This window comes from Pan paniscus, chromosome 21 (assembly GCF_029289425.2).
Source record: "Pan paniscus chromosome 21, NHGRI_mPanPan1-v2.0_pri, whole genome shotgun sequence".
NCBI classification, from domain to species: domain Eukaryota; kingdom Metazoa; phylum Chordata; class Mammalia; order Primates; family Hominidae; genus Pan; species Pan paniscus.
In genome coordinates, this window is record NC_073270.2 from 16,498,294 (window position 1) to 16,523,525 (window position 25,232).

At 41.4% G+C, this 25,232-nt stretch overlaps 1 protein-coding gene and 1 pseudogene across 8 annotated transcripts in view; one reads left to right on the plus strand and one right to left on the minus strand.

The window, feature by feature from the left end:
- The window catches only part of MACROD2 (mono-ADP ribosylhydrolase 2), a 2,054,393-nt gene that overhangs the window by 1,603,568 nt on the left and 425,593 nt on the right, over window positions 1-25,232 (plus strand). The gene's annotated exons all lie outside the window — the stretch shown is intronic.
- LOC103784805 (alpha-endosulfine-like) lies at window positions 17,707-18,152 on the minus strand (annotated as a pseudogene).

The following is a 25,232-nucleotide window of genomic DNA, read 5'->3' on the forward strand; positions in this document are numbered from 1 at the left end:
TTGAGGCCAGGTGTGGTGGCTCACGCCTGTAATCTCAGCACTTTGGGAGGCCGAGGCGGGTGGATCACAAGGTCAGGAGATCGAGACCATCCTGGCTAACACAGTGAAACCCTGTCTCTACTAAAAATACAAAAAACTAGCCAGGTGTGTTGGCATGCACCTGTAATCCCAGCTACTCGGGAGGCTGAGGCAGGAGAATTGCTTAAATCCGGGAGGTGGAGGTTCCAGTGAGCCAAGATTGTGCCACTGCACTCCAGCCTGGGCAACAGAGCAAGAGACTCAGTCTCAAAAAAAAAAAAAGAACTTGAACTGTTTTGATTCTTCCATCATTACTGAATCACTAAAAATAATGTGATGGATGCCAGGATACACTGTCTAAATCCCTCACTGAAGAATGTAGACCCCAACCTCCTGCCGTGATGGGAGTGTTAAGCTGGAGCTACCAGCCTCTATAGGGATTGACTTAGCTAAAGAAAGCCCAAGGTTGTATCCGCATTCTAGGTGGCCCACATCTGATGACCAATCAACCCAGGAGAACAAAGGCCTGGCCCACTAGTTTCAACTCAGCACAGCTCTGAAAGGTCATGCTAGTTTCAGACTTTCATCAAGTTGAGTTCTGTCTCCTTTGAGACTGTCATACTTTGACTTCAATCCTCTGCCCAGTTTTACTTCCCTCCCTTCCCTTCTAAGGGTGTTGATCTCAGGAGCACTTCCTCATTATCTTTCTGCATGCATATCTTCATTTCAGAGTCTGCCTTCTGGAGAACCCAAACTTCAGTAGCTACTTCATTTTGTTTTAGACTATTGGCCTAACACACAGAGACCTAGTGAGTTTCTTTATTAGCCCAGGATCTATGAAGAATATGGTAAATAATACTCTTTCCCTCCAAAAACATCATACAAATTGTTCGTAGTTTTATCCAGAAAACAGAAGCCTCTTGAGAAGAGAGTAGTGGAGAATGAGTTTGGTAAGAGAAGAGGAGTCTAGAATAAAAATGCCTGTGTAATGAGGGCAGAAGTGAGACTAGTAGGAAAGTAGACATATGCATAAGATATTTCCTTCAACTACCTAAATAATTGTTGATAACCCTGCCATTTTACTTCCTGCAATGGAATGAGGTCTCTACTAATGGCTACCCTTTGGGAGTTCTTATAGATTTTTTTTTAATATGTCCCAGAAAATTTAACCAATGCCCATTTTCTTTAAAAAAAAATCTATCCTATTTCTTGCTTGTGTTTCTGTCTAAAAATTACATTGGTGTAAGTGTGGGTGTGAGTGAGGGCGTGTGAGGGGGAGGCTTTATTTATATTGTGTCTTTCAGAGCCTACAGCCACTTCTAATTGAAGCACAATAATAAATATGACTAGATCAAAGAAATGTTAATATTATCTGTGGAGCTTCCTTATTTAGACTTTGAAACACTCATTAATTTTCTTTGATTCATATTCAGAATATCAAATCAAGATCTAAAGGAAATAGGCTGGAGTGGTGGCTCATGCTTGTAATCCCAGCACTTTGGGAGGCCGAAGCAGGTGGATCCTTTGAGGTCAGGAGTTCGAGACCAGCCTGGCCAACTGGTGAAACCCCATCTCTACTAAAAATATTAAAAAAAAAAAAAATTAGCCAGACGTGGTGGTACACACCTGTAGTACCAGCTACTTGGGAAGCTGAGGCAGGAGAATCGCTTGAACCTGGGAGGTGGAGGTTGCAGTGAGCCAAGATTGTGCCACTTCACTCTAGCCTGGGTGACAGAGTGAGATGTCTCAAAAAAAAAAAAAAAGATATAAGGGAAATAGCCATAAATCTATTCATAGATAAATTGCAATCTGGATGGAGGAAAGAGGAAGGAATGAAACTTACTCCTAAAGGCAGTGAAATATTTCATAAGGGATGCAGGAGCCATGGGCTTTTTCACCTTTTACCATTTGTGAAAGCCAGTTTATCCAGTATTGCAGGAAAAATCACTACACTAGTTAGCATAAAAGGAAAACAGAAGAGAATTTCACCAAGCCTGTCAACTGAGAGAGTCACTGAAGCCAGCAAAGATTATTCATGTTCAACCTGCAGATCTTTTAGAGGACATCAAAGATCAAAGGTTTACCCAGGAATGTTTTCCTGGAAAGAGTGTCTTTAATTGTTTTAAAAAAAATGTATTGAACAATATGTGTTCTGGAATTGAACTTTGGAATAACTCATCACTATTTTAAATTAGTGGTCATTCCTCTATTCCTTGTTATTTCCAAGCTTAGTATCTGATTCCTAATTCCAGTAGAGTCCAGAATTAGGCAACTGCTTTTTGTGATGTCCTGTTTATAGGCTAGCTTTCTGCATCCCACTGCTTCTACTAGATTGACAAGAGGAGGCACCTTAGATCCACTGTGGAAGTATATGTACCACATGGGCTTCTATTAAGGCATGAGTATAGAAAGGGGAAATGGCCCAAACCAGAGAGTTGCACAGAGTTTTGGCATCCACAAACTCAGTGCAGAGGAGGAAGGATTGATCAAATGAGCTTATTTGGTTCCCTTCTTTTCTCCTTCCTCCCTCTTTCCATCTTTTCTCCCTCTGGCTTTTAACCCTGGCTGTGAAACAAAATTACCAATTCAGTTTTTTTATTTGCCTTTTTTATTTTTTTAAGAATGCCTGTGCCCAAGCACTGAAACAATTTCTGGGAATGGAGCCTGAACAGCTTTATTTGTAAAAAGCACCACAGGCAATTCTATAGCAGGGCCAGATTTGAGAAGCACAGAGCTCCTCTATCCAAAAGTAAAGCACCAGTGGACAAGAGGACCAAATGGGACGTGCCCAGCTGTAGGCTCAACCACAAATTGTCATCCATCTCCATTAAGTGATACCACAGAATTTGTACACCACCTTTCAGAGTCATTATTAACTTCCCAAGAATGCCACAGTGTTCTGAGGGACGCAGATACATGCCACCAACATATGAGAACATTCTTGGTGAAATACGATTTGGGGTTCTTGGTTCTTCTGGGGTTTCTGAAGTCTTTATGACACAGCAAAGTCTTTGCTATAGGGACACTATTAACTCCTTAATAACTGGTTATCTTAGAGTTGCATATTTCTGTTATAAATCTCAACAATTATGATGAAATAATTTCATAACACATTTCAAAAGTGTCCACCCTTCTTTCCCTTTAGCAGTTCATGTTAATTTTTAAGTAGTGACCCTTTACAATTTCTCACCCAAATCTGGCCTTTTGGAAACAGAGCTATAAACGGATACACTGTGGATGGAGTTTTACTGGCAAAAGGCGTTTTTTAAAAATTCCCATATGTTCCTTTAAGTGATTTTTGTTCTTTGAAACCAAAAAGCGTATGTTGAATGATTTTTTCCTCACACTAATATGTCGTTTCAGACCCTTACCAGGTCTCTTAAATCTTTTCACTTTCTTCTTTTTTCATCTACCTGCAAGGCAACTTATGTGTAGTCCATGACTTGATCTCTTTTATTTCCTTTGTATGAGGAGAAATTGTGCCTGGATGGAAAGTCGTGAGTCTTCCTCTCTCTGAGCACTCTTGACTCTCCTGTCTTGGGGCATCATTCTTTGTAATATAGATTTTTTTTTCATGATTTCCCACAGTTGCCATAGACAGATGCAAAATGAAAAGAGGGTATTGATTCTCTTTCTTTTGTGGGGCATAGACTCTTTCAGATAACTTCAGTTAGAAAAAACAGGATGTAAGCGTGTGTGTGTGTGTGTGTGTGTGTGTGTGTATCAGGGTTGGTTCTCAACCCTGATTTTTCTTTTGGAGTAAATCAGTGTTGGACCCAAAAAGCAAAACAAAATAGAATAAACAAAATAAATAAACTAACAATTACCTAATAGCTAAGAACATGAACTCTGTAATCACATGAGCTCACATAACATGTATAAGTTTGAAAATACCTATTTGGAAAAATCTGGTGAAAACTTGGTTCTATTTAGAAGCAGTAGTTCTAATGAGTTTTGTGTATAAGAAATAGGTGTGTCTTAGTCCATATTTTATGACATAGACATTGTTGTCTAGAGCCTCGTGAAACTCACTTTCCATCATGTCCGCTAAAACCATTCCCTACTTCTTACACCATGTCAGACCTTCCTTGTGTTGTTCAAGGGATCTTATATTTCTCTTTCTAAATTACAGGTAAATCACGATGCTTGCTGGTATCTCTTCACAGATGTTCCACTGCCACATCAATTCAGCATATAACACAGTGAACTGATTACATACTCCCTTAATTTTACTTCCTAGATACTTGTCAACCTGTCTCTCCCCTTCTTTACTTTTAATGCCTTTGTTTGGATTTTTATAATTTCTCATTTGCTCTATTGCAAATGCTTCTGGCTTAGTTTTTCTGTCTCTAGTCTCTTACCCTCCAAATCTATTCTCCGCCTGTGTGAGCCATCTGAAAAAGGCAAATTCACTATGATACTTTTTCTTGTCAATTTTTCAGTGTCTCAGTCGCCTTTTTAGCAGAACATATAAGAATTTGGATGGCCCCACTCTCGACTCGACTTCTCTAGGCAAATCTAACCATCCCTGATTCAGACGCTAGGCTTCTGAGTTCTCACACATGTCAGGCTTTTTCCTGCCTCTACTCCTGGCTTGCTTCTGCCTCCACCTGGGATGCTGTTTTTTAATTCTTCAGTTGATTAGTTGGCGTTCATTTTTCAGGACTGAACACAGGTTTCAGCCTTCCTGTGGTTATGGGCTTGTTACTTCTTTAACCCTCCAAGGCCTCCTGAAGATTTCTCTGTGCAGCACTTGCCACATTAAATCATATGGTATTTGTGTCCCAACCCACTAATTTTAATGTTGAGAACAGAGCCTTGACAACTTCATCTTACCACCCCTATCATGAAGCTACAAGTATATGCTCAATAAAAACTTTGCAAATGCTTAATCCAGAAGGAAACTTATAGATTAACTAGTAGAATGACTTTATTTCAAAAGTTGGGAAACTGGCTAGGCGCAGTGGCTCATGCCTGTAATCCCATCACTTTAGGAGGCCGAGGCAGGCGGATCACCTGAGGTCAGAAGTTCAAGACCAGCCTGACCAACATGGAGAAACCCCGTCTCTATTAAAAATGCAAAATTAGCTGGGTGTGGTGGCGCATGCCTTTAATCCCAGATACTCGGGAGGCTGAGGCAGGAGAATTGCTTGAACCCAGGAGGCAGAGGTTGCCGAGAGCCAAGATCGCACCATTGCACTCCAGCCTGGGCAAAGAGAGCAAAACTCCATCTCAAAAAAAAAAAAAAAATTGGGAAACTAAGACTGGGCATGGTGGCTCATGACTACTATCCCGGCACTTTGGGAGGCCAAGGAGGGAGAATTGCTTGAGGCCAGGAGTTCACGATCAGCCTAGGCAACATAGCAAGACCTAATTGCTACCAACAAAACAAAAACAATGGGAAACTAACATACAAGAAACTGAAATAACATGTCAGAGGCTAAATGTGAATTTGTAGCTGAGTTGAAACTAGGGCCCAGATATCCCCATTGCCTTCTGACACATTTTATTTTGAGTTGTATAATTTGGCGTATTCATGAGAAACATTGTTAATTGGATTATATTAATTTCCCCTAATTAGGTTTGCTTGGGAAATTGCAGAGATGCTCAGCTCTTTCCTGTTCACAGTGACCCAAGAGCTTGATACTTTTCAGCCATTGGCCATTTCATCCTGCATCTATTCTGCTCTTAATGGTACTCTAAATAGCTTATTTTGCAATCTTAAAAATCTCATGCATTATGTCAGTAAAGATATTTGTTTGTTTATTTTTTGAGACGAAGTCTCCTTCTGTCACCCAGGCTGGAGTGCAATGGCACTATCTTGGCTCACTGCAACCTCTGCCTCCCGGGTTCAAGCGATTCTCCCACCTCGGCCTCCTGAATAGCTGGGATTACAGGTGCTCACCACCACACCCGGATAATTTTTGTATTTTTATTAGAGACGGGGTTTCACCTTGTTGGCCAGGCTGGTCTCAAACTCCTGACCTCAGGTGATCTACCCGCCTCGGCCTCCCAAAGTGCTGGGATTACAGGTGTAAGTTACTGCGCCCGGCTGCAGTAAAGATGTTTCTATAAGCCAAACTCATTGTAATTCTTTGTGATACATTAATTCAGATGGTATAAATGTTTGCTAACTAAAATCAATATCCAGAGATGGAATTCAAGAAATGTCATCTGAGTTGGGAAAAAAATAGTGCAACTGATATTTTGGTACAACTTAGCCATGGCTTAACCCATCTCAATACAGCCACATGATTCTTCTCCTAGCATAGCTACTGAGGGAAGAGGAATATAAAGAATTCTCTACTTCTCATACTGGTTACAGGGCATGATATTCTTTAACTTTGTAGTTTGCGAGATATAAGCTTGTGTCTTGGTTATATGTTGCATTATTGTCACAAATTTGTGATAACGTCCTGTATCTTCTCCCTGTTTTACCTATGTGATTAAAATATTTTTCAAATGTGCACTCTCTCCCTGTCACCTCCATGGGAAGAGCATTTTCTTGCACCATTAAGCCTTGTGCTTGGCCACAGGACATAACTTGGTCAATGGAATGTCAGCAGATATAATGTAAACACAGGCTTTAAATGCCTCGATCTTTTATGCTTTACCATTGCCATGGAAAGACCTTTCTCTGGGTAGCTGTTATTTCCTCACCCTTGTTCTAGGAGGAGCACACGTGCAAAGACCTAGACCAATCTGCATCAAGGAGCCGAGCCTAACTAGGCCTCAGATTGAAGCAGTTTCCCAGACAAGCCCAACCCAGATCAACCAACCACTAAGTGACCCACAGAGGCAAGAATTGATACATTTAAGTCATTGACTTTTGAGTGATTTGTTTTACAGCCAGCTGATTCAACTCCTCCCTAATAGGCTACTTAATTAAAAAACCTTAGGCCTTTTGCATAATTGATCCTAGGACACTTGCTTCTCCTGCTGGTCTTCACTTCCTTCTCTTTTGCTGCTGTCTTAGGCTTTTTGAAGTCCTGTTTAACTTTAGATACCTGTGCTTGTGTTCTTTTAAGTTGCTTTTCTTCAATTTCTTTTTCTTTTCTTGCTCCTTTACCTGATCTGCTACTTCTCCTGGAATCTTTTTTTTATGTTATATTTTATTTCTGCTTTTATCTTTTGCTGCCCCTCTAAATGTCTTTAATTTATAATTTCTCTCCCCTTATATGCCTGATGCTGCTCATTCTGGGCTCTTCTTTTTGTTTCTGCCTCTACCCAATTCTTGTGGGATGATGTCCCAGCTACATCCTGCTGTTCTTTCACCTGCTCTATTCCTCCAGAAGCAGAAAGGCAGACTTAACAAATGATCTGAAATCCTCCCCTTGAAAATTCCAATTTGCTTTCTGGCTCCAATGGCCCACCCACCCCCAGGTGCTCTGGGATGGAGCTTATTAATTACACTCCCTTCAGACTACCCTGACTTGAACAGAGGGAAGGAAAGAGAGAAAGTCGATAGGGAAGGTGAGAGAAGGAAGAACTTGGGAATCTTATTAATGGTATCTTTGTTTTCTGAAATGAGAATTGGAGAAAACAAGGCATACGGTGCATTCATTGTTTTAGAACTGAGAAACAAGCTCCTATTCGTCTTGCCAAAAATTGCAAATGTGTGTGATTCCTCTCCATTAGCTCACAGCAATATTGGAAATGTATTTGACTAAACTGGAACACACCATCAGCCCAAGATGCCCAGAGGCAGCTCAATACAACCATCCATATGCTTCTCTGAGTTAATTTGGAATACAGAGAATTCAGTTTCCAAACTGTCCCCATGAACATTTGTAAAATCCTGCCCATGTGAGTGGAAGGTGATTTGTACCACCACATGCAAGCTCTCAAGAATGCCAGAGGACTGTGTCATGATGGAATGCAAAGGAACGACGGGAGGTATTGAGACCTGCAACTCTTAACTGCTACTGTTTTCATTGGTTTAAACATATTGCTTTATGGAATTTCTGATTTCTCAATGCTTTATTAAAGGATCAGCAGGGGTTAGGCAGTTGTAGTGTAAATTATATCATTGCAGCCACCACAAATGTATATAATGGCCCTCGGTCCCTTACCAGCCCTCTCAGGGGATACAGATTGACCATAGTTACTCAACTCACAGGCAGGAAGTCCCAGAACATGCTATTACTTCCTTCTATAGCATCATAGTCTGTGCATTCTTCTACAGATTATCCCAGGCAATGAATTGCATTTAATATTGCTGTGGATAATATTTCTTCTTCTGTCTCCCTTTTGCTAGCACTCTTGGAAATAGCTGAAGCACAGTACAAATACTTACATTGCAAAATTATGTTAAGAATTTCACTTAACGTAAACTGCTCCCTAGCTCATATATCAAACATGAAGTGGGTAGATTGAACTTCCGTTTGCTGGGCAACCTCAGTATGTTACCCATCTACTTCTCCCACAACCATTGCCACTTTATCTCTTCCCTTCCTGGACACGATCTTAGTTTCCTAGAGCACCACAAACTGCAAGGCTTAAAATAACAGAAATGTATTCTCTCAGTTTAGGAGGCCAAAAGTTGAAATCAAGGTGTTGGCAGGGTTGATTCCTTGCAGAGGCTCTGAGGGAGAATTCATTCCTTGCTTCTCTTCTAGCTTCTGATGGCCGTCGGCAACCCTAGGTGTTCCTGGACTTGTGGCTGTGTAACTCCCATCTCTGCCTTAGACTTCACATGGCCCTCTCCTCTGTCTGTTTCTTCTCCTTTTCTTTCTCTTACAGGGGCACTTACCACTGGGTCTAGGATCCACCCAGAGATGCATCCAGGATGATCTATCTTAGCATAATAACATCTGCAAAGGCCCTTTTTCCAAACACAGCAGCAGTCACAGGTTCCAGGTGGGCTTATTATGGGAGACCACCATTCAACCTACTACAGGCATCTTGTGTAGGCACCCTGCCTGCAGCTCTCAGTATTCTCTGCATTTACCGTGTGCTTTGGATTTGGAGTTGACCAGAAATATCTCCTCACCTCCACTGCAGCCTGTTCTCCAACCTCTAAATCGGTGTTGGCAGTGGAAAACCACTGGACCAGTAAAAATAATTACGTTTCTGGCCTGGCTGTGGCCTCATGCAGAAGGCAGAAGAGAAGCCAGATGCTCTTTCTCATTTCAGGCTATTCAGATGACTGGGACTTTCACTGACTCACTTCATCTTGTGCTTTTCTTTTTATGTCTTTTAGCCAAAAATCTTTTTTTTTTTTTTTTTTTTTTTGCCCCCAGTGAGCAAAGTCCACTCTGCCCTCTCAGTCTGCCAATACCCATGGATCATGATTTCTATTTTGCAATCCTAAGAGACTCATGTCAGTCTGTACAGCTAAGAGCACACTGCTCATTCATGGAGAGCCTGCTATATGTATGTACCAGACACTGCACATGAAGTGAATTGTGCCTTATTTAGTCCTTGTAACAAACCTTTAGGGTAGATAGCAATGCTTCATTTTACAGGTGAAATAACTGAGTCTCAAAGAAGTTACCTGCCTCCCCCCAAAAATGCCCAAAGATAACACAATGGCAGAGTCACGATTGGAAGCCTGCCCTCTGATTCTGCCACCAAGCTGTGTCCATTGGCATCCAGCTTCCTCTGCACATCATTTAATCACTTGCTAATTTGGCATATATGCTCTGGCCATTTTTTATACCTATGGTTTTCTGACCAAGGTTGTTAATAAATACCCTGCATGCTTGCCAAGCACCTACCTGGTGCCTAGTCTATTCTTCTACTTCCAGTTGGTGTGCATGAAGGACCCTATAGTTATTTTATTAGAGTAGGTGCTGGTCACAGTCCCATGGGAGTGAATATGCCAGCTAGCATCCCTCTGATGTTCTCTTGTGATTAATTACCTGTGACTCTGATTATTCCCTCACTGTGACCTCCTCGGCACTTACATGCTAAGGTTGTGCAGTATTCATTTGTTCTTGTGGAAATACGGCTCCGTAATTGCTTCTAAATAATTTTATTTATGCATCTGTTGTAGGCAGAGATCTAAATCTAGCAATTTAAGGCATTACTAGATGATGTCTATAAGGCTCTGAGCAAATTCCTGGGAGCTGGGCGCGTAGTGGGGATTGGGCATCCTAGATCAACATGCATTTGTGTGTATGTCTGCATAACAAAGCACCTTTTAATGCAGGTCAGGGCTTTTTTCTTGTATTTATTCCCTAGTTCTCCATCCTCCTACCACCACGCAGCAACACACATGTTGCAGTACTGCCCACAGGGAGCTAACATAATGGTGACCGACTGGCGGAGTCGATTTTCATACAGTTTTTGAGAAAGAAGCAGATATCCAAGCCACAGCACACTATGGGTTCATTTGCTACCTTAGTAAATAAAACCCGTGGCTTTAATTCCAAGAGGAGTTAGTCTTGTTTCAAATTATAGAATACAGCCAATACAGCTATAGCATGAGCCATGCCGGCTCATGATTGTTACCTCTTGGCTGTTGCCCAAATCTGAACATTGTCTTGTCCCCAAGACTTTACTTCTGGCCTGGTTAGAAAAATGTTCTAATCTAATTGTCTGCCTCTATTGCGTCGACTCTTCTGGGAGATAATGGTCCCTGATGCTGTTCCACATCCTCACTTTTAGCTAACTTTGCATAATGCACATTACATTATCTCTGTCTTCTCCCATTAAGGCCTGCAAAATCATGGGCGATTGATTAAGGCTGAGACTAGGCTAGAAATTTCTTTTGCAATGAAGCTCTTCCAGGAGTAACATTTTTAAAAAAACATATTCATAGGACACGTAGCAAAATAAATGAGACTGCAGACCTCCACGTTCTGCGGAAGAAATGCTCTGCTGCCACTAAAGCTTTAGCTATTCATCAGGGGCAATGGAATTAGAGTCACAGACGTTCCAATATTGTAAGAGAGAATGAATAGAAACGATGGCTCTGTTGTTTTCTTGTAGTCGTTTTTAAAATGGTCTGTAGAATGTGCCTCTGGACAGAAAGGAATGAATGCAAAAAAGAGAAAATTTTACACATTTCTGTTAAACATCTTAGGCTTCTGGCTATAGAAAATAGGACAGCTTCTTTTGAGAGAAGTGTGTCTAGTGCATTTTCCCATCACTTACTAATAAAACAGGACAGACAGACTGACAGGCTGCCTGAAAAGCAGCCTCACAGTGGAAGGACAGCATGATCACACATTTCAGCCTGGGCACGGGAGCCAAGAGACTGTCATTTAATAAGTTGATGAAGAAATCATTTTCCCTGTGGCAAAAAGGGGGAGAAATATTCAGCTGCATCTCTAGACCTCTATCAGGTTAAAATGAATATGTTAAGAGAATTAAGCTGCACCTCCTTTATTAGTGTGACAGTACCCTGGCTAGTTGGCTATATTAAAATGGCAGACACAGTGACCCTGTTGAACTCTTCATGTTGATGGGCAGTCAGAAAATAATGGCTTTATAGTTCTGCATCTGCTCAGATCTTTCCAGATTTGCTAAAATTTCCAACGTCTTTGTCTACTTATTATGACAGCTTGTTCTCTCCTGATTTGGGTCTTTATTGGCATGTGAGCATGGCAGCATTATATTTTGGCATGTCTGTGTAATACTACAGAAATCACCTTACTTCAAACTTATTTCGGTGCCTGTCCTTCCTGCCTTGAAAAAGGTGGATAGCAGTATAATGCTTAGACATCAAACCTTCATTTTTTCTCTCCCTATGAACTCTAAAATCATTTTAATTGAAACAAGAAGGTTTTTGCCCCCTGTATTAGCATGTGGTGTTTTTTCTTTGTATCAATCACCACATTAAGAATTTTAAGATATCATCCCATTAAAGCTTTACAATAACCATGAAAGCTATTTGTAATGACCTATTCCACTGATAAGAGGGCGGAGGCTTCCAGAAGTTAATCTGGCATAAGGCCACTTGGCTGGGATTCGAATCCAGTCTTTTTTGACTTGGAAATGTTTGTGGTTCCACCCACTCTAAGGCTGCCTTCACACAGTGGAACTTGCCTCTTAGTGACCCTGTTGAAAAGAATGTAGGAGGGTGGAAGGTCTGACCATGTTATCTTAAAATTGATAAGTTGGCTGAATACAGAGGCATAGTGACTGATAATCCAAATGGCATGGATTGCTGACCTGCTGCTGTCATGGCTCAATAGAGCCACTTACTATTTTTGACTGCACCTTACACCTATGGGAGCAGGTGGTGTGAATGAGAGATGGGAAGAAGGGGTAAACTTTCTTTCTAAAGTAGGATTATAGCAATAACCCAGACTCACAGGTGTAACTTGCTGCTTTTCAGCTGTCCACAGGAAAACCAGTGTAAGTCAGTTCATTCCTGCTGTGTGATCTTGAAAAGTCACCTTAATTACCTTAATTACTTCCATATTCTGTTGGAAGAAAAGAAAATAAAATGAATGTAAAGCACCTAACGTCATGCCAAACAAATAGGAAACACTCAACAAATGGTAGATTTAGATGATTCTCTTCTTGTCTGTTATCTATTCTATTATCCATTTGTTATTCCTACAAGTGAAAATAAGTATTACACCTTTGTTGATAATTTTCTCCCATAACCAGTTTCCCTGGTTACTCCCATTGCTTGCTGTGTTTCCTAGCTTCTAAAACACACACTTCTTTCCACATTTGGAGAATCCTGGAATTGCAATTCATTTTATAATTGGAGTAAAGGGAAGCATGCCAGCTCTCCAGAATGGCATCACCTGTGAAGGTGTGCTCCAAGCCACATGTTCAAGGTATCTCTTCTTCTGATTGTCAACTCCGGTGAGCTATTTGCATTGGCAATACCACATACATCTAAATTTTAACTTAAATTGGAATCACTACCTATTGCTCAATATACCACATGCCCTGTTACAATAAAGAAGTATTGTATACAAAAAGGATTGTCATGGGAGTGAAAATCCAATTAAAGACAGTAGACATAAAGAATTGCAAAGCTCGAGGAGATTGATATATCTTAAAGAACCAGGACTCAGATACTCTTGGTTTTGATAACATACAGAATAATGGGTGTTAACTTTTTTATTAAGTTTCTAAGATCTCTGCCAAACTAATATATTCATGCCTCTATTCAAGAGAAAAAAAAAATTCCTGCCAGATAATTCTTACTTCTTGCTTTAAAAATAAAATTGTGCATACTTCTGTTTTTAGCACATTCCCTGTTCCTCTGAGGTAACTTTGTCTCTGCTTTGCTGAGATGCTTTCTGATCCCATTTGTGGTGTGTGCAGGGTATGGGGAATGGCCCCTAAACATGCCTTTCCTGAATTCCTCATTCGCTACTGACCTTCCTCTATCGCGAAAGGGTAGCCAAGGTGAAGGCCTCGTGGTTCTGAGGAGACGACAGCACCCAATCTGCACCAAGTTCTACTTAAAACACAGGCATGCTCATGTCATCAGAATATCGAAATGCAGACCAGGATGGAACAGCTTTTGAAGAAGGAGTGTAAGATCGCATCCCCAACCTGAGTGAATTCACCCCCTCTCCATGTGAAGAGAGAGAGAAACTTCTGCACACTATTAACCTAGATGTGAAAGAGGAATTTTCAGAGATGAAAAACCATTTCCAAGTTTTCACAGGGTCAAGTTGGTAAGGTGGGAATTTCTAGTTTTTCAGGAAAAATCTAGAGTAGTGGTCACAAAAGGTATGTTGTCCTCTCGATGCCTCAGGGTGAGAGGGAGGACACCTTCATCAGAGCTGAGGGAGGGACTCCCGTGGGGATGTGTCCATGGAGATTTCTAGATGGCACCCAGAGAACATCTGTGATTGAGCCGGCACTCGATACTAGCAGCACAAGAACCCAGACCAATGAAAGTATGAGCAGAAGAGGCCAGCCAAGAAGTGACCACAGCCCACACACTACCACACCCACCATGGTCCAAGGGCCTGCGTCGGACTGAGGAGTGTCCTGCTCTTTCCCAATTCCACTTTGAAGCCCTCACACACAAAAACAGACATTTATCCCTCCCGGCCACTGCCAGATGACAGTTGCAAAATTAGAAATGGGACTCAGGGAAGAAGGCAGGGAGGTACCTGTGAGAAGCATAAGGGAGCCCTGAGATGCACATTTTGAGCTGCAGTGTAAAAGTATAATAATATATTAATTCGAGTGAAACTCCCAAGAGAGACTGTATTAAACCAGGAGTGACTGAAAACAAATTTGGTTACTAAATGAAATAAATAAGCTGTTGGCTCCAGGCAGATCGTAGGCCAAAGTGGAAAGCTAGTACTGGTTATGAGTAAAAGTGAGGGCAGCCTCCTAGGTATACACCCCTGGTGGGTGGAGTTTGTCTCTCACTCCATCAGTTCCCCATTCTTTTTTTTTTTTTTTTTTTTGAGACAGAGTCTCACTCTGTCACCCGGGCCTGGAGTGCAGTGGTGTGATCTCGGCCCACTGCACCCTCCGTCTCCTGGGTTCAAGTGATTCTGCCTCAGCCTCCCTAGTAGCTGGGATTACAGGCGTGTGCCATGACGCCCAGCTAATTTTTGTATTTTTAGTAGAGACAGGGTTTTGCCATGTTGGCCAGGCTGGTCTTGAACTCCTGACCTCAAGTGATCCACCCGCCTCGGCCTCCCAAAGTGCTAGGATTATAGGCGTGAGCCACCGTGCCCAGCCAGTTCCCCATTCTTTATGATAACGTACAGTCATATCAAAGAAGAAGTTCAAAGAAGAGTTCCTTTACATTTGGGCTGAAACCCACTCTTGGACCTTCACCTGGTAGCTCATTAGTGTTAACCTGAGAACTCTGTTTTTCACCTCAGCAGGCCTGTTACTCTGGTAAACGCCCCAGGACATGACTGCTCTGTCTGCCCTTCCATACCTCTAGACGCTGGCTTGGATTGTTCTTCACCCTGAATTGCCTGGTTCTAACTTTAATTCCATCTCAAATTGGATTTCCTCTCTTGCCTCTATACAATCTTCTCTACCATCCCTCGTGCTAGTAAAACTCCTCCTCCAGTTCTAACTAGTGTTGATAGGCCCATATGGTATTCTGGGCTTTGTCACTGAAAATCCTGAAATTCTTTGCTTCAGTCATTTGCAGTGATTCAGGTTTATGGAGCTTCGCATGTTACACATGGCTACTAGAGTGGTGTACCCATATGGGGTTCAATTTCCTAACTCCCTTCTCCCTGACTGCTAATGCTTTTCCTTCTGTTCAGGCTGGGCACTTCAGATCTCAAACACAATTTGTTAGTATCCATCTCCTTAGCTATGGTAGAACAGTGACTTCTCCAGGGATGTTTCTGAGTTCGAGACTAATGTTCCATTTACCACATCTCAAGATCCTGTTCCTGTTTTGCGGAATAATCCCTGCTGCACTGTTTTTATTTTGTTTTTTTCAAGTTACCAGGCTTTGTGCTCTTTTTCCCTGTAGTTTTTCTCCCGTGTTTATCTATTGTTTCCTACTAATATATGCTGAGAGTCAGTTGGCCTAGTGTGCATAATTCAAATGTGGTTCGACAGCACAGGGACACAACAGACATGATTAGATCATTCATGTTTAGATCAGGAAGGATGGGGGAAAATTTTGATTTGGGGCTTGGGGAGCACAGTTAGTTTTTCCAGGAAAGCCAAGGAGGATTTATAGTAATTTTTTAAAATTGTGTCAGACCAATAAAGTTTATGAACTAGATCCCGTCACAAAACTTAGACTGAAAACTCATCCAACAATGGCTAATAGCTGGAAAAAAAATGGTTACCCTATGTTTCAAAACAAAAGTAGAGATTCAGTTGAACTGATAAATATGAATGTGTTTATACAGACAGGTGAACATAAGTTTTCAGATTGGGGGAAAATGCAAAGTATACACATCCCATATATTCATGGCCAGAGAATTCTATCTTTTTCATCATTCATTCATTTCATAAATAGTAGGTATAGGCATATCAACTATGTGCCAGGCACTGTGATAAGCCCTGGGGCTACAGAAATAGGAGACATGGCTTTTGGTCTCTTACTAGGAAACAGAATAGCTTCAGGCTGTGTAGTGCAACCATGGTCTTCTGTGCTGGTTGTGTTAGGTAGGGAAGGTGGGGGTGGAGAGGAAGTTCAGGGAAGGCTTTCTGGAAATAATGATAGCTGACTGAATATTGAAGGGTGGGGACAGGGTTTTAGGAACAAAGAACAATTGATGCAGGCATGGAAAACAAGCATGGAACATACCACATACGGAACATGTGGGTATAGAAGGGAGGATGAGTGAAACAGGGCAGGTAGGATGGGCACAGATCGAGATGGAGGTTTTTTGATGTGTTAAGAGATTCAGATTAGTTCTCTGATGTCTCTAGAAGGCCATCATTAGTCTTTTTTTTTTTTTTTGGTGGGGTTTATTTCAAATACTGAAAAAGTCCTTTGGGCTCTTGGGGCTCCCCACACTCATGGTTCCTTTCCCCACAACTCACTGCCCTTCTCCCAACAGAAAATCTATTTCAAGGACAGTATGCTTTTTAAATGAATAATTAACATTGTGTTCTCAGCTAACTGCAGAACCAGAGGAGCTGTTTGCCTCTGTCTATGCAGATTGAGTTTCTTTAATCTCACACCAGGCCTCCAGCCACCTGGAAACAAGGCAGTTATCTGCAAAGCTGAACTAGATTTCATCTCTAGTGGACTCCACTTCCCCCTCTCATATTTATCCCACACCAGCTTCACGGTTAAGAAGGACCGTCAGGAATGTTTTTATCAACTCCAAGCTCTAATTCATGTTCCTCCAAATCTCTCACCCCACCCTCCCAACCCTACCCCCAAGATTTCATTGAGATTTCTCCCAACAGTTATTTGGAAAAAAGGTAAAACAAAACATGTTCAAGGTCTTGGTGCTTAGCCCAAGGGGCTCCATGTGCTGGGACACTGATGGGCAGGGGCTTCTGCCTCTCTAACCCATGCCCAAGCCACCTCCTGACCCCTGGCTGCAAAAGATGGGAGGGGCAGAAGCCATCACAGGACTTGTAACTGCCCAATGGGCTCACCTTACCCGGTGCCTAGACAGAGCTGATTTATCAAGACAGGGGACTTGTAACAGAGAAAGAGTAAAATTCTCAGAGCCGGCTGTGCGGAGACAGGAGTTTTATTATTCAAATCAGTTTTGCCCAAGCATTCCAGGATCAGAGATTTTAAGGATAATTTGGCGGGTGGAGGAAGGCCAGTGAGTCAAGAGTGCTGATTGGTTGGCTGGAGATGAAACCATAGGCAACTGAAGCTGTCCTCTTGCACTGAGTCAGTCAGTTGCAGGGTGAGCCACAAGATCACATGAGCCAGCTTATCAGTCTGAGTGGTGCCAGCTGATCCATCAAGCAAACTATCTCAAGCACTGATCTTAGAAGAAGTTTAGGGAGGGTGAGAATCTTGTAGCCTCAGGCCGCATGACTCCTAAACCGTAATTTCTCATCTTGTGGCTAATCTGTTAGTCCTACAAAGGCATTCCAGTCCCTAAGCAAGAAGGAGGTTTGTTTTGGGAAAGGGCTGCTATCGTCTTTGTTTTAAACTATCAACTATAAACTACGTTCTTCCCAAAGTTGGTTCAGCCTACACCCAGTAATAAACAAAGACAGCTTGGAGGTTAGAGGCAAGATGGAGTTGGTTAAGTCAGATCTCTTTCATTGTCTCAGTTACAATTTTGCAATGGCAATTTCAGACCCAGAGGATCAGCATCTCAGGATCTGGCAGAGCCCCGGGCAGGATCATTCAGCTTGGCCACCTGCTGGCTTGCTGGTGATGAGTGAGGATTTTCTGGGCAGATCCTGTGTGGTGGGGATGTGGTCACCAGTCATCAGGTTCTTGTCTGGTTGTGCACTTGGCAGCTGCTTATTCTCCTATTTGGCTTTGGCCATGTTGTAGTCTCCTGAGGCAAAGTACTTTTTCCCTTTTTGGAGTCCCTTCATAAGGAAGCTGGGCCCCCAGGCCTTTGTCCTAGGCTTAGATATCTGGCCTTTAGCTTTTCCTTCTCCACTGTCTCAGGGAGAGTACATTCTTTCTCCCGCATGCCCTGCTTCTTCTCGCCTGTCTCCTCCACAGTGTTCTCGTTTAGTTTCTGGGACATTGTGGGACTGGGACAATAGAGTATAGGAGGTCCAGGAAGTCAACCAACTGAGAGATGGGGAGGGGAAACAGGACATCCTGCCATGCTGCTTTGGTCCCTGTTAATAGGGTTGCTCCTCATCAGTCATCTTAAGCAGGGCGTGGTCTAAACGAATTTTCATTCCAGATAGCTGAGGCAGAGGCAGGGAGGCTGGTAGGAGACTGCTGTTGTGATCTAAGCAGGAAATGATGAAATGATGGCAAGGCTGAATCCAAGCAGTTCTCCAGGACAGAAGGACACTCAGAAGATATGTGACTGCATGGAGATGGGGGACAAGGCAGGGCAGTGCTTTGGATATGGCCCAGTTTCCAAGCTTGTGAAACTAAGTGGGTTATGTCCCATTCACTGAGTTAAGAAGGAACGAATGAGTGTGGGGTGGAAGAGAATGAAGTTTTTTCCTGAATGTGTTTGTGTTGGGGTTTGTTATAATGAGTCTCAGGGTCTGGGGCCATCAAAGAAGGGATGATCACATTGCTTCTGGAGCACAAGAGAGAAAAACCCAGGCTGGATATTTAGATCATTGGAGGAAAAAAATAAAAGGGCAATTACAACATCTTGTTAGTTAACCTCTCTTGCCCCTTGCCTCCTGGTCTGCAGACTGAATTGTAATGGCTCCTACCTCAGACAGTAATAGGATAAACTGAGATAACAATATGTCAGCTATGAAGAACACACCTGTGCAATGTGCAATGACTGCTGCTTATTATTAATATTGTTATTAATTTGTTGAAGGTGGAAGAAGCACTTAGACTATTCATGTAATTTATTTCTAAATTTAAATTTAAATGACAGTTCCTAGAGCTACTTACAGAGACTCCAGAGAGAACCCACCTTCTCAGAGGTTCCCCTGTCATCACCCAACCAAGTGGACAAAAAGCTGTTAGAGTCACCAAGCTGTTTTTTTTGTTTGTTTGTTTGTTTACATCATTGCCAGTTAGATGGCATCTTTAATGTCAGGGCAGACTCACACGTAACTAAGGCAGTGCTATAAGGAGTAGAAATAATAACTGAAAATGTGTTATCAAGCAGTAAATGAGTCTCAGGATTCTGGGAACATATGGTTGGTATTGGTTGACTTTAGAGAAGGTCACAGAAAAAAGGTTCTGTGGACTCCCCAGTGATAACTGGGGGCCTGGGGGAGAGAGGCAGTGAACATCATCTGGCCCAGAAGGGAATGTTCTGGGTCACAGGCAGTTCCTGAGGATACTTGGGGATGTCACTTTGTTCATGCTATTCTAAAAGTCAAGGTGGATGTTGGGCTGAACTTTTAGGCTGCATTCACGTGATTGGGGTAGAACATTTTAACACATAGTTGTTTGCTCTCATTGAGTCATGTGCATTTGTTCATTCTTAGTCTCTTCTCTCTATTTCAAATTATTTCTTCCCGCCTGTTTGGAACAACATCAGCATTGCATATTGGCCTCAAATGAGTTAAGATTCCTAAGTTCCTAACTAGCCATAGCACAAGGTTTTTCAGCTTGACTGGTCTCAAGGCTTTTCTCATAATCCATCGATTCTTCCAGAAAACTTTGCTCAGGACATGCAGATTGCAATAATTTGTTTTCCCCAAAATGTATTAAGAATTATTTATTTTAAAATATAAAAACTCCCTCTAAACAGTTTGAGAATCTCATTGCTGAAAATATATAAAATGGGTACATAATTAATTTCTCTCCAGATGTGATACTATAACTAGTAACTTATTTAAAGTTGAAAGAGAGTAATTTGCATCTGGAGGAAGGTGTTGTAAATGCAAGTTCTGGTCCTTTCATGTTCCTGATGTCTTTGGAATTTGTCTTTGTCTTTAAAATAGTACTGTTTTGGACTCAGCTCCAATACAGATGACTTCCACCCTCCCCTTGGACTGATTGAGTGAAAATGAGAGAATGAAATAATATTATCCAGGAGATTCACATACCCCACCAAGCCACGCAGATTATACTTTTAATACACGGGGGTAGTTTAGACACCTCAAGTCTGTATGGATACCTCAGGGTTTAATTGGGTTTTGTGGTGATGCCCCAAGAGCTTCATGCCATTTTTAGATATATTTGTTCAAAAACAGATCAATAATTGATTTAGATGTGGGAGGTAAAGATAGATGCGCACTAACTGTGGATGGGCTCTGCAGTGAGAAGGCAGTGCTGGGGCTGGTAGTGGTGGCTCAGGTGGATGCACACTGAAGGGGAAGGACCAGGGGATGGGGCGAGGCATTGCTGTCATTCGTCTTGAACGGAACAGTTGTTTCATTCTGAAAGTGCTTGAGAATATACTCTTTGGTGCTTTGAGTTTGGCTAATGGTTCATAGTCTCATTGTTCTGATGAAATGACTTCAAACTCATTGTTGTCATTATTGAGAAACAAGTTCTCTCCAAATAAGTTTGAGGAGACATTCTCCAAGGAAACAATCTCTTAAATGCGAGATATTTGTGAACTTTTTCCATAAAATACAGCAGTGCCCCCTTATTTGTGGTTTTTCTTTTCACAGTTTCAGTTGCCTGAAGTCAACTTGAGTCCAAAAAATGGCATTACTACTCTTGCACTTTGGAGCCATGGTGAGGTAAAATACAGGTGACTTGAACACAAGCACCATGATACCATGGCAGTGGCTCTGATAACCAAGACAGCTCCTGAATGACTAACAGGGCTGGTAGCGTCTACAGTGTGGATACACTGGACACAGGGAAGATTCGCATCTCGGGGAGCAGGATGGCATGAGATTTCATCACACTACTCAGAACAGTGTGCAATTTAAAGCTTATGACATGTTTATTTCTGGAGTTTCCCATTTATTTCACAAGGCCTACGTCATCCACCTCACTTCATCTCCTCACGTTGGTACATCACAGGAAAAAGGGTGAGCACAGTACAATAAGGTATTTTGAGAGAGAGAGACCACATTCACATAACTTTTCTTACGGTGTATTTTTATAATTGTTCTATTTTATTATTAATTGTTGTTAATCTCTTACTGTGCCTAATTTATATAAATTAAACTTTATCTTAAGTGTGTATGTATGGGAATAAGCATGGTGTATGAAGAGTTCAGTACTATCCTTAGTTTCAGATATCCACTGGGGATCTTGGAACATATCCTTCACAGATAAAGGAACTACTATAGTGATATCAATGCGTTAATTCTGGAAAAATATTACATTTCAGTCTTGGTGTCAAATTCTAGCAAAGAATAATTTTTAGGACTATGAGTAAACCAAGGACCAACAATGAAGTAGATTCCATGTCACTAGGAATAGAAGTTTTGGGGATGTGTGTTCATGTTTTCATATGACTTGCACCTGTCTGGAAACAAAACTGTTTCTAATTATTTTTAAATAACTAGAATTCAATCTAATGTAAACTATATACAAAAGCCAGATAGCAATCACTAACTTTGTTACATCATAGGCATAGATAATTTTAATAAAACATATCCACCAAGTATGTCCAATTTCTCTGATGACAGTGCTAACTTATATGCTCATCAAACATTTGATAAATGAATATGTTAATGACTGTAATGTCTTTTCTGGGAATGCCTTTGTTGGGGCTCAACACATTGTTAAGGAGAAGAAAGCAGATGACTGAGAGGAGGTTTGTAAAGTGGGGTTGGGGAGAGTAGCTGGAAGCCATGAACAAATTCATTCTCAGAGGCACAGATCCCCCTACATGAGCCAGGACCTATCCTAGGAGCTAGATTCACAGATATGGGGACGCTATGGGCTTTGCCATTCCCAAGCTTCTTGTCCAGTAAAACCACAACTCAGAAATCTTGCTTAACTAAGTTTAGCAAGTTATCTGCCTGCCTATCTATCTATCCATCTATCTATCTATCTATCTATCTATCTATCTATCTATCTATCTATCTATGTGTCTATGTATCTATGTATCTATCATCTATCTGCCTATCTATGTGTCTATCTATCATCTATCTACTGTCTATCTCTAGATAAATATATAGATATATACACATAATGTGTAGTATTCAATAGTACTATGTGAAAATTATGTTAAAGGAGATGTATTAGTCAGGGTTCTCTAGAGGGACAAAACTAATGGATACATATATATATGAAGGGGAGATTATTAAGGATAATTGACTCACTCGATCACAAAGTGAAGTCCCACAATAGGCCGTCTGGAAGCTGAGGAACAAGGAAGCCAGGAGTGGATCTGTCTGAGTCTCAAAACCTCAAAAGTAGGGAAGCCAACAGTGCAGCCTTCAGTCTATGGCCAAAGGCTCGAGAGCCCCTGGCAAACCACTGGTATAAGTCCAAGGGTCCAACAGCCAAAGAACTTGGAGTCTGATGTTTGAGGGCAGGAAGCATGCAGCAGAGGAGAAAGGTGAATGCCAGAAGACTCAGCAAGACTGCTCATTCCACCTTCTGCCTGCCTTTTCTAGCTATGCTGGCAGGCGATTGGATGGTGCCCACCCACATTGAAGGTGGGTCTTCCCCTCCCAGTCCACTGACTCAAATGTTAAACTCCTCTAGCAACACCCTCACAGACACACCCAGAAATAATACTTTGCATCCTTTAATCCAATCAAGTTGACACTTAATATTAACCATCACAGGAGATAAATCCCTGGACTTCAAGAGAACCTATTGTCACCAATCATTTTAGGCATCATTTCATATGGTGAGTAGAACTGTGCTATATATTATATTATGTGCAGACCGGGGTTAGAATGCTATGGCCCACAGACTGAATTAGGCCCACTGACTGTTTTTATAAGTAAAGTTTTCTTGAAACACAGCCATGCTTATTTTTAAAATATAATGTCTCCAGCTGCTTTCTGACAAATAGTGGCAAACAATGACAGAGCTGAGTTGTTACGGTGGAAACAACATTCTCCAAAGCCTACAACATTTTCTCTCTGGCCCTTTACAGAAAAAGTTTGCTGATTTCTGGCATAGGACAATATTATATAATATGCTTTCATTTTAAACATTGGGCACCACTGGTTAAGTCTTATTTTCTTCCAAACATAACAACTATATGAAATCTAACCCTACAGAGCCCAGGAGCCTACACACCACTATTTAGTTCTTACACCTCATTGATATAAGTAATTTTTAATATCTTATTATTATTTCTAGAAGTCTTTTTGGTACGGTTCTTTCCATATCTAGCAGTTTGTGATTTTTTACTTTAACTGCAATATGTAGCAGTTTGTGAGGGATAAAATAAAACCCCCTTTTCCTTCTGTTTAAATATATGGAATGTCAGCAAAAGCCTCCTGTTAGCAGTAGCTGAATCTAAGAAATGAACCTTTTATACATTGGCTTACACTATTTTGTCCGAAGCCAAAAATGGATAATGAAGGAGGAAAATGACAAATGTTCTTTCCTAAAGAGAAGCATCCAAGTGTAGAGAAGACCACAAGTGACTATAAAACGAGGAAGCCCCGTAGCTAAGGGATTCACAGGTAAGCCCAGGACATGTGGACTGTGGAAGGCCATTAATGTGACATGCTCTGTGGTATTCAGATACCTGCTGCATGCTGGGTTCGGCTGTAGGGAATTAAGAAAAGATGAAGATGGATATGCAAAGGTCAGTGGCAATGGGTAAAGACATGGAAAGCTATCTCTATAACCGTAAAGGAGACTGAGTTAATTTATCTTGAAAAATAAAAAAGGTAAGAAATGGCTTGCCGTAATTTTTCTACCATTTATATCCATTATGATACAAAAAGGAAACACTTGCTGGTTGATTGATTAAAACATATGTAAGACAGAGAGTGGCTTAGTAAAAGGTATTGTAGTTGCAAAGGCAGAAATACAAGAACTAGTGAGTCTAACAATGTATCTTTATGACTCTTGAACTCCAACAAAGACTTTAACAGCAAGGAGTTAGAAAACCTAGGCTGCACATGGGTCTTGGGAATGATTGGAACAACGTTCCTAGATTCTGTCTGGATTCTCTTTCCAGCAATACATGCAAGCTTTCTTCTCTCTCCTTCCAGTCTGCCCTTCTCCTTACCGCTTTGAGCATGGCAGATGATAGCTTTTGAAATTTGTATAAGTTATCCTTGGCCACAAAAAAAAAAAAAAAAAAAAAAGACATATCTCAAACTCTTTTTATGATCCCAGGGAACAGAAAATCCTGGGGAGAAGATGCCCAACTTGGGTCAGGCATCTGCTCTTGGGCGAGTCACCTTAGTCCAGTGAGTGAGGCCGTGTGGTGATAGTGATAATATTCTGCACCTGCATTAACCATACAGATGAAGGAAGGAAAACTTAATAGCCAAGGGAAAATTGGCAGAAATTTCTAAGTGAACACTGCATTATTTCTTCTTGGAAGAAATCTTCACTTGAAAAAATCCAGAAGAAATAGCTCAGTCTGCAACATGAAGGATTTAGGTTAGAAAAAAATGAGATTATTCTGACATTAGAGCTTATTACACACTGGGATATGTTACTGAAAGAAGCAGTAAAATGTCTTTTCTTAGAGGTTTTTAAAAATAGAATTCATTTCTCATCAGTTGAGATGCAAATAGTTTTCAAAATGGATTAGACACACAGAAATTTTGTTTGACATGCAAACTCTTGACAAGGTCCTGCCTCTTTTTGCCAGTAAATTCAGCTCATTCTAGCCTTTTGGTACAATTCAACAAATATTTATTAAATGTCCACTAGGTGCAAAGCATTAGGCTAGAGCTAAAAGGTTTATATTATGTTATGGAGATTTAGAAAACTGCAAATGGGGTGGGCACGCTGGCTCATGCCTGTAATGCCAGCACTTTGGGATGCTGAGGTGGGCAGATCACTTGAGGTCAGGAGTTTGAGACCAGCTTGGCCAATATGGTGAAACCCTGTTTCTACTAAAAATACAAAAATCAGCCAGGCATGGTGGTGCATGCCTGTAGTCCCAGCTACTCAGGAGGCTGAGGCAGGAGAATCTCTTGAACCCAGGAGATGGAGGTTGCAGTGAGCTGAGATTGTGCCACTGCACTCCAGCCTGGGCAATAGAACAAGACTCCATACCCCACCCCCCCCAAAAAAAATTGCAAATGACTGTAATATGTGGATAGTTGAGGCCATTGTCACAAAGGAGATTTAGATTTATTGCTGTGGAATTCTAAAGCATGAGAGAGAGTCATGAAAGAGAGAAGAAGAGAGAGATGCT